This window comes from Acinonyx jubatus, chromosome B2 (genome assembly GCF_027475565.1).
Source record: "Acinonyx jubatus isolate Ajub_Pintada_27869175 chromosome B2, VMU_Ajub_asm_v1.0, whole genome shotgun sequence".
Taxonomy (NCBI): Eukaryota; Metazoa; Chordata; class Mammalia; order Carnivora; family Felidae; genus Acinonyx; species Acinonyx jubatus.
The window spans coordinates 83,902,158-83,911,741 of record NC_069385.1 but is presented as its reverse complement, the minus strand read 5'-3'; the positions used below and the strand labels follow the sequence as shown (position 1 = coordinate 83,911,741).

General features: G+C 36.2%; 1 long non-coding RNA gene across 1 annotated transcript in view; it reads left to right on the top strand.

The window, feature by feature from the left end:
- The first annotated feature begins 7,993 nt into the window (after positions 1-7,993).
- The window catches only part of LOC113598801 (uncharacterized), a 285,808-nt gene continuing 284,217 nt past the window's right edge, over positions 7,994-9,584 (top strand). The window contains exon 1 of the long non-coding RNA XR_003419528.2: positions 7,994-8,402. This is a non-coding gene — a long non-coding RNA (uncharacterized LOC113598801). The remainder of the gene's footprint in view (positions 8,403-9,584) is intronic.

Genomic DNA, 9,584 nt, shown 5'->3' with positions numbered 1-9,584 from the left:
GGAGTCAAACCTTAAAAGACTCTTAGATACAGAAAACAAACTGAGGGTTGCTGGTGGAGTGTTGGGTGGGGGGATGAGCTAAATGGGTGATGAGCAATAAGGACAACATTTGTTGGGATGAGCACTGGGTGTTATATGTAAGCAATGAACCACTAAATCCTATTCCTGAAATCATTTTACACTATATGTTAATTAACTTGGATTTAAATAAAAAAAATAAATGAAGCAACATGAATAAACTGCATTACAAGTGAAATAGCTGTATATTCATTGTATGATTCCATGTAGATGATCTGAGAAATTTTAAACTATAGGGAAAAAATGAGATCAGTAGTTGTCAAAGGCTGGAAACAGGTGAAGAGAATTGACTGTAAAGACAGTAGGGAATTACTTAAAGTAATGGAGTTGTTCTCTATCTTAATTGTGATAGAGGTTCCATTACTATAACTATATGCTCTATTTTGTCAAAACTCATAGAATGGCACAGAAGAGTGAATTTTACTATATGTAAATTACACATCAATAAACTTTGTTTTAAAAATTAAAAAAACATAAAAGAGACTAGCATGTGGGAAGTAATGTTGGAGAAATAGGATATGGGCCATATCAGAGAGGTCTGAGAATGCTAGGGAAAAGAGATTGGTCTAGGTAATAAGCTAGGTAAGTAGCTCAATGAGAATGGTGACTAGGAAGAATATACTGTAAAATGGATTAGGATTGGGAAGATTTTGAGGGCAGGATGTCCATATGAGGCCTTACCAATATCATGGATGATAGGTAATAAGGAGTAAATTAAGACAGAGGAAATACTAACAAAGATGAGAGACTTATTTACAAAGATATCACAGAAGTAGAATTTGTAGAATTCATCTAAGACTTGAGTATGGATGATAAGAAAAGAAAGAATGAGAGATGATGCCAAAATTGTAAATCTTGGTGCCTGGGAAGATGGCACACATAGTAGAGATGGAGAAGTCAAGGGGAGGAGCTGGTTGGATGGAGAAGGAGGCAAATATACTGAGTGGGAAGTGCAGATGGGACATGTGGAGAGTTTTAGGAAGCACCTGGACAAACAGAACTGAAATTTAGAAGAGAGAGCATGACTTGCATTTCAGATTTGGAGACCACCTTCATAGAAGTGTTAGCTGAAGACAGGGGATTGAATAAATTGTCCAAGACAGAGACAGTTCTAGAAAGAGGTGAAAATGGAATGAAATTTGGATCATAAGAACCTACATTGCAGGAGCTGAAGAAAGAAAGAAGAGAGAAATCTTCTTTCTCTCTTTCAGCAGAGTTGTGGGAGGAGACCCAGAAAACTGTTTCTCATTGGAGGCCAAGGGAAAAGTAGCCAAGAAAAAGGCTGGGAATGGGAAAATGGGGAAAAGACTATGGAATTGTAATGTTTTTCCATTTGGGTTTCAAATCCTCTGGATTTTTTTTTCTGAATGATTATTGTGTGTTGTGGGGGGGGGGGGTTTGGATCATTCTTAGTGTGTGTTATGCATTCCCTAACCTAGGCAGCTTGCTTTAAAATTTGCCCAAAAAGGCACAATTTAAAAGGTAGTGTGTTGGGGCACCTGGGTGGCTCAGTTAGTTAAGCGTCCAACTTCAGCTCAGGTCGTGATCTCACGGTCCATGAGTTCAAGCCCCGTGTCGGGCTCTGTGCTGTCAGTTCAGAGCCTGGAGCCTACTTCAGATTCTGTCTCCCTCTCTCTCTGCCCCTCCCCCACTCACGCTCTGTCTGTGTCTATCAAAAAAATGAATCTACTCCTGAAATCATTGCTTCACTGATTCAAATCATGCTAATTCGGATGTAAATTAAAAAAAAATAAAACATAAAGTTAAAAAATTTTTAAAAAAGGTAGTGTGTAAAGCATAAAGTTCTTTACTAATAACTATATGCTAATAAGTTCTTTACCATAATAAGTTCTTTATATGCATCATATTAATTTAATCTTTTTAATGAAGTATGTAGTTTCATTCTGCCATTTGACAGATGAGCATGGAGAGATTAAATAATTTCTCTAAAGTCACAACTGGTAAATGAACAAACCTCTCTATCTCCTGGTCCTTACTCTTAACCACTAGTGTATATTACTTACCTACTTTTGTGTACTTTCACACACCAATGAAAAAAATTTGTATTTGTGACATTGGTAGCTAGGGCATTTTTATCAAGGTGCTTTGGAATAGAAGGTAAAATTTATTCCTTGATAATGATAATGTTTCCTTGATAATAGTTTCTTATAAATGTATCTTCTTTTTTGGCCTCCTAATTTTTTTTCATCCATATCATATGAGCCAAATGTTTAGGTCATGATTGTCATGATTGAGAAGTTTTAGACACATTGTATTTTTATAATATCAAGATCTAGAAATAGCCAAGAGAGATTGGATATAATATGAAATATAGGATATTAAAAGAAAAAGAAAAGCAATTTACTACCTTAGTCCTTCAGAAATGGGACATCAAGTTCCCATTCACCATTTACCAAGTCCAGAAATATGTCACTTTAAGATCACATAACAGGACAGAAACATCCTTACTAAGTTCCAAATATCCAGGAAAACAGCAAATCTGTATGGCTGTAAAGAACTTTAGAGTGAAGTAGGAGGCATAATAAGAGCAGTAAGATATTTTTATTTTTATTTTTTTTATTTTAGAGAGTGTGAGCAGGGGAGAGGGGCAGAGGGGAGAGAGAGAGAGAATCTTAAGTATGTTCCATGCTCAGCGGGACGTGGGGCTCAATCCCACGACCCTGGGGATCATGACATGAACTGAAATCAAGAGATGGATGCTCAACTGACTGAGCCACCCAGATGCCCCAAGAGCAATAAGATATTTTAGGAAAACCACATTTTGATTGAATCACTGGTCATAACTCACTAAATGACTAGAGAGTTATTTGAATCTTATGATTATTTTCCATTAGAAAAATCTGCTTTCCTATTGTTGCAACAGTGAACTTGACCATTCTGCCTGTTGAATTGGTTGGTTATTTGGGTGAAAATTCACATCTGTCTAGAAATAGATTATGCAGAATAAGAGTTATTTTGGCTTCTTATTACCCCCTCCCCCCCCCCCAATGTGGTTTCGTCTTTTCTTACTTTAGTGCTCTTAGTATTTCCATTAGAGGACAAAAGCAAGAAGGAAATCTGGGAAGACTGGAGAGCAGTCTTGTTTTGGTCATCATCAAGTAGAGGGATTAAAAACATGGCATCTCTTTCTTCGTTTTCATCACTGAATCAAGAATTGGCTTTTCTAACGCTTTGACAGTGTTCACCTGTACTGAGTAGCCAATGTAGTTGACATCAACTACAATTCAGATTTATAGAATGTGATATTTCATTGATAAAAATTATATTTCTCTGTTGCTTTGAGGAAAGGATAACAGGCTTATCCATTTGACATGTTTGGGAAAGATGGAGATGGGTGATGTAACTTTATTCCTGGTGTTCACTGACAGAACATTTATTGAGTGACTACCATTTACCTGGCACTGTAAATGCAAGGACATGGCCTCTGCCTTGAGTAGCTTTGTCCTCAGATGTCTTGGTCTTATGTATAAATATTCTCAAATATATAATTCTGTGTGTTTAAGATAATATCTTACATTAACCAAACTTCTTTTTATTTTGTGTTCTGTGCATTTGGTCTCAAAGCTGTGTTTAGAGAGAAGACCTTCATGCATGGGGATTTGGGGAAAGAAACTTGTGTGAATATTTTTGAAGAAATTGTTTTGGAAGGCATTCTTTATTATTCTCTTCAACTTTATTTTAATCTCTCAGCTAGAACTGGGCTCTCTTAATAGGCATTTGACATACATTGTTCCCTTTTGTTGAGTGAGTGATGAATCTCAATTTCTACTTTAGTGTTTGATGAAAACTGATTCTGATCATTTAAAAAATTAATGAATTCATCCTTATGTCTTCAACACCTAGCCAAGTCCTTGTTCACTGAATCAGTGGAGCTATGTGGTCTGCTAATATTATAAATAGAACAAAAGATAATCAATGGATTTTTTTTTATCTCCTGGGACAAACGATTAACATACTATTGAGAACTTATTAACTCTAAAGATTCCAAACCCTTCAAAAATATCCTTCTTTATTTATATTCAAGCAATTTTTGTGGTTTTGACTTTATTAAAGCATGTATCTTATTAATCACTCTTTGGAAACTCTTTTAAGCTTAATGGAATTATGTAATAAATGTAAGTAATGAAATTTAGTTTGAGGAAATATATTTTATGGTAGAATCTTGTTTTCCTGCATTAATTCCATTATTAAAAAGTTGTCATACTTGTCCATGACTGTATTTTTCTTCTTACATATATATAGTTTTTGTAGTTTATATGACAATGATCAATTGAGAATTTTTTGTATATTTAAGTATCAGTGCTTATAAGCAGTGAAACTAACTAGGAAACTCCATAGAAAATAATTAGATGGCATAATGATTTAAATTAATTTATATAATATAACTTAGTAAAAATAATTTAAGATAAGTATGAGGTAAACTTTCTAGTAGCAAGTTCTGTTGGATGGGAAAATGATTTCCTAGTGTGATGTTGAGAATACAGTTTTCCCTAGACATTTGGACGGGAATTAATGAAGTACTAAAATACATGGCAGGAAAGAAAGGCTAGACTGAAAGAACCCTTGGGTGAATAATCCATTATGCCTTTTCCATCTGCTTTATGCTGTTCACATTTTGCATTTCTCTATATAAAGTCATTCAGCCACTGGAGGTCTCTGTTTCTCTGTACAACTTTAGCAAGATAAGTATGTGTCATTATTTATAAAAAGAACTCTTCCTGTAAAAACCCACTAGTATTGAATAAGGGAGGCTGATGGGCTGCATTTCTATTTTTAATAGCTAGTGAATGTATGTAATTCTAGGTATTACAGTCATAGCTTTTGTTTAAACAGGGCAAGATTTGTGGTTATCATTCTAGGGTGTATGAGATTAGATGGATATTCGCATTCAGAAATATTCAAGTAACTTGTCTTCAGAGAAGTGGCAAAGCACTGACTATAATTAATGAATTGACTTATCTCATTTTACATGTGGAAAATCTCATGTATTTTTCTTTGAAATAAATAAAATAAAAACTGGGTTTAAAAATCCTTTTCCTAAAAAAGGGTTTGAACAAGTTAAGAGAATATTTACCTACAAGCTATCTTTAAATATAATTCCAGACTAATAAAAATTACACTTGAAATTATGTAAGGTTTGAAATACTGAAATTTTGCTTTTCCTGGGAGCAATCCTTCATAACCATAGGCATTAATATTGAAGTTTCGTTTCCATATAGAGGTTATTTACTGAACACTTAATTTATGTGATATAGGGTGTATGGAGTATACAGGTTAAAAACTCGTATGTTCTAAAGGAATTTCTAGGAGGTAGGTGGTGAGGATAAGACGAAAATAAAAGAAAGCATGACTTAGCACAAATAAGGTGCTGTAGAGACTCAAAGATGGAAGAGGTCACATCTTCACCAACAGTAACAGAAAACATTCTGCGTGTGTTGGCATTGAAGTGAATGAGATTTTGATAGACAACGATTTGGGGGGATGGGACTGGGAAGAAGTATAGAGTAGATTTGGGGAACAGGAGGTACATGTTGATTGAGGGGTGAATGAAGTATGTGACTTACAGTGATTTGATTAGTTTTATATATCAGCCTGAGGATTTTGCACTTAATTTAGAGGGGCAAAGGAAGGAATGAAATTTATAATTAATAAATACCTATTATAAGCCATGCTCTGTGCTATTTACTTTGTTCATAATAACACTTCTATTATTTAACGGACAAGGATGCTGAGCAATAGGGAAATGATGTGGTATAGCTAAGGTGCCAATTTTGTAGTCAAATTGAATAAGGGAAGAAGAGATGTACACACTCATCAAATTTAGGATGCCATCATTCTGAGGCACTTTAGGTAGGAAAAAACACTACCAAGTTAAGTGAGGACACATATTGATTGTAATATATGTGATTATTTTAGAGATAATAAAATATATGTATTTTAAAGATAGTGTTTTTTTGAATTTAGGAAAAAGTTTATTTTTAAGAAAACAGGAGGAAAAAGGAAAGCTGGTCGCCCTAAGTACAATTCAGGAAGAAAGAGCAAAGAGCTCTTTGTTGTAACAATAATATCATATCTTTACATAGTATCTTGTAATTATCAAAGTGTTTTCACATATATTGTTTCACTTCAGACTCACAAAAACTCTATTTCTATTAATGTTTCTATTTGAAAACAGAAAAATAAGTTGTAGAATATGATATATATTCTAATTTTTAAGAAAATTGCATGCTGTATAATATAATACACATTTTTATTTATAACAATTAAATACTGTTTCACACACATTTGCGTAGAAAATTTGTAGAAAGATAACCGTAGAGAGTAGCTTCTATCAGAGTGGGCGCGTGAGAAATGGAAAGAGAATAGAGTTTCACTTTATATATAATTTCACATTGTTAGAGATTTTTACCGTAAGCATGTATTATTTAAAATCCAATACAGATTTTTCAAAATTAAAAAAAAAACAACAACAACAGTAAAGACTAAGAGGCACAGAGAGTTTCTGTGATTTTACTAAGTTTGCACTGGTAGTAGATGGTAGAGTAGAGAAGCATTCAGTCTTACAAACTTCACACTCCTTACTGTTCTGTGGACATCGGGTGGGCCAACAATGGCCTACTCATTCAAGAACACAGCAAAAGGAGGCATGGAAAGCAATTTTATTAGAAGTTTGACCTTAAAAAGGAATTGATCCTTGGGGAATTGTGCTGTATGATATAATCTACTGGCTTCTTCAAGTAGCCCTTGTAATACAGCTGAAATAAATAAATATGGATACAAAGGGCAGCTTTGAAGGAGAAAGTCAATAAACAGGACTCCGTGTGAAGATGTGTATGGTTAAAGGTGTTGAAAAAAGAGAAATGATCCTATCCACAAAGTCCAGTTTATAGTAATAGATGTTCATTGACCAGGTGTGTATGAAAGCTAAGGAAAGCAGGACCCCTTTGGATACTCTTATTTCATATTCAAAAGAAACACAACTTAGATATCTCAAAAATTCTTGAAAAGCTATTTAAATGTGTACTAAAGTCAAGTGAAGAGATTTTAAAGGTGAATCTTATTTGTCACATAGAAAACTATCTTAAAATACTTTCTCCATCCATCTCACAGTACCTCAAACATTACTGTTTGGCAGCTACTTCAGCCCCCTGTAATCCTTTCTCAAAACTTCCTAGTATTCACTTTCCAAACTCAGTCCACACTGGCTGTTCCTCTTCTTTTCACTTCTTTCTGTTCCTCTGGTTTATTTTCTCTCACTAGAGTGGTTACCCAGTGGCCACAACACAGCAGAGGCTAGGGAAGCAGATACTAAAACCCCCTTGGAAAGGAAGCCTCCTTGGAAGGAAGGCTTTGGAAATACTTACATAATCAGAATATACCAGGGTCCCATGTGGCCCAGGGTCTGTGTCCTATAACTGTCAAAGAAACAGCAGTCTGACTCTAGAAGCCAAGATAAATAGCGTTGATCTTTAAGTGTTTTTGAAAGAGCGTAGTGCAGAGGTTTCATACGGCACTTTATGTAGAAAGCTTCCTAAAAAATATTTCTACATCTCTCTGTAGCTCCCTCAAGTATCCCATTTGAGGCAAAGGTTAGGAATCCCCAAGTAGGGGAATTCATTAGATCACCACTTGGGGGAGTGTTGAGGGAGTATGAGTGTAGCTTGTGATCTGCCTGATAAAGGGTTCATTCACAGCATTCTTTCATTCAGTCTACAAGTGTTCACTGTGATGGGGTTAGGGACACAACAAGTATGGCACTTATAGTCTGTGAGGAAAGTAGACATCGCACATTAAAATTGTGGTGAGTTATAATAATGTCTTACATACATTGAATGCTAACTTTGTGCAGGTATTATGCTAAAGCCTATACATTAATCTTTATTTAAGTGTCTAATATTTCCAAGAAATCAATATGATAAATATAGTTATTACATACATTCTACAAGTGGGTGTTACATAATAACTTCCTCAGAGTCACACATTTAATAAATGTTGGATCCAGGATTTGAAACCAAGTTTGCCTGATTGCTGATCTGAAGTTCTTAGCCAACGTTAAAGTGTTGTTGCTTTCTGGGAGGGAGGGAGGAGCCAGAGAAAAATGGTGCCATCATAGAAAGGAACTGAAAAGACTCTGCCTTCATCATTCAGACGTTGGGCTGCCTGCCAACAGCCGACCTCAGGGAATCAAGAAAACTGAATTTACAGAGGAAGACACTTTGGAGCTGGGTCCCAGAGCATTCTGCTGAAGATCTTGCAGAAGCTGTAAAACAAACAGGCGCTTGGCTCATAATTTGAGATGCAAGGTAAGGAACACGAATTCAGTGAGGGGAGATCTAGTCTGGGGAGAGACCCTGTGGCAAGTATATAATCAAGCATTTAAAAGATTGGCAATTTGGTAGGATTCTCCATTTCTCTTTGAGATGTAATAGACTCAACAAAGTCAATAGCATCAGTTCTAGCCTCAAACAGTCAGTCCTGGAGCAAAATGCACCTCACTGGCTGTGTGGTCTTAGTTAAGTACTTAACTCTTCTGGGCCTCAGTTTACTGAGATCAGTAATTTCAGGTTCAAAACTAATAAGTCTAAGTAGTTCTAAAGATTATGTGAAGTTCTTTATAAAAATTTCTTGGTCCAATAACAGGTACAGAGTACACCATGCAAAAAATGATGGGTGTTCTTGCTGTAGGCTGTTTACAGATTAAATGTTTGCTATTTTGTTTTCTGTGAACCAGATTTCTTTATAGAGCTTTGTTTTTGAGAATGCATGCAAATAGATCCTGTTGGACTACCCCAGTATATACTGTGTTTTTGGCATAGGAGATGGGGCATTATTAATTTTTGTTGTTATTTTCATCGATACTGTAGCTAACGTTTATGGAGCAGTAACCACGTCAGAGAGTATGCCAGGCACTTTACACGCCCCGTGACATTTCACCATCACAGCGAATCTGGGAGGTGGACATTTAGAGACAAGGATACCAGCTGCTGAAACTTAAGTGACTTGCCCACATGCTGGTAGATTTTGGTGCCAGATTTTGAATTCACTTCTGTCTCCTGTGTTTGAAAGGAGGCATTTGCAAGGAGGTGAGCTGGTCTCTTGGGTGGGCAGTGTGGCAGTCAGAGCTTCTTCTCTCCATACACATTTGTGGCCTCCTTCCTGACCCTTCTGGCTATATGCCTTTCCTTGATGCATGCCAGGTCCCTGGGTCCCCACAGAGGAACAGGATCACCCACATGCAGGGGAGGAAAAGGGAGACCTACTTCAGGAGGCCTGGGGCTTTTCATGTGTGTGAAGTATTTCATGCTCAATGGCTCGTCGAAAATCCTTTAAAATGCCTATGGGCCTCTCAGGTGGAGTATGAGGAATGGATGACTGTCTAGGGAGTGGCAAGACTTGGGGCAGTTCACAGCTTTCCATGTAGTGAGAGCATCCAGCCACTCAGGCTCCATTTCTTCCTGGAAAGTTTCCTTTCTTTTTTTTTTTGG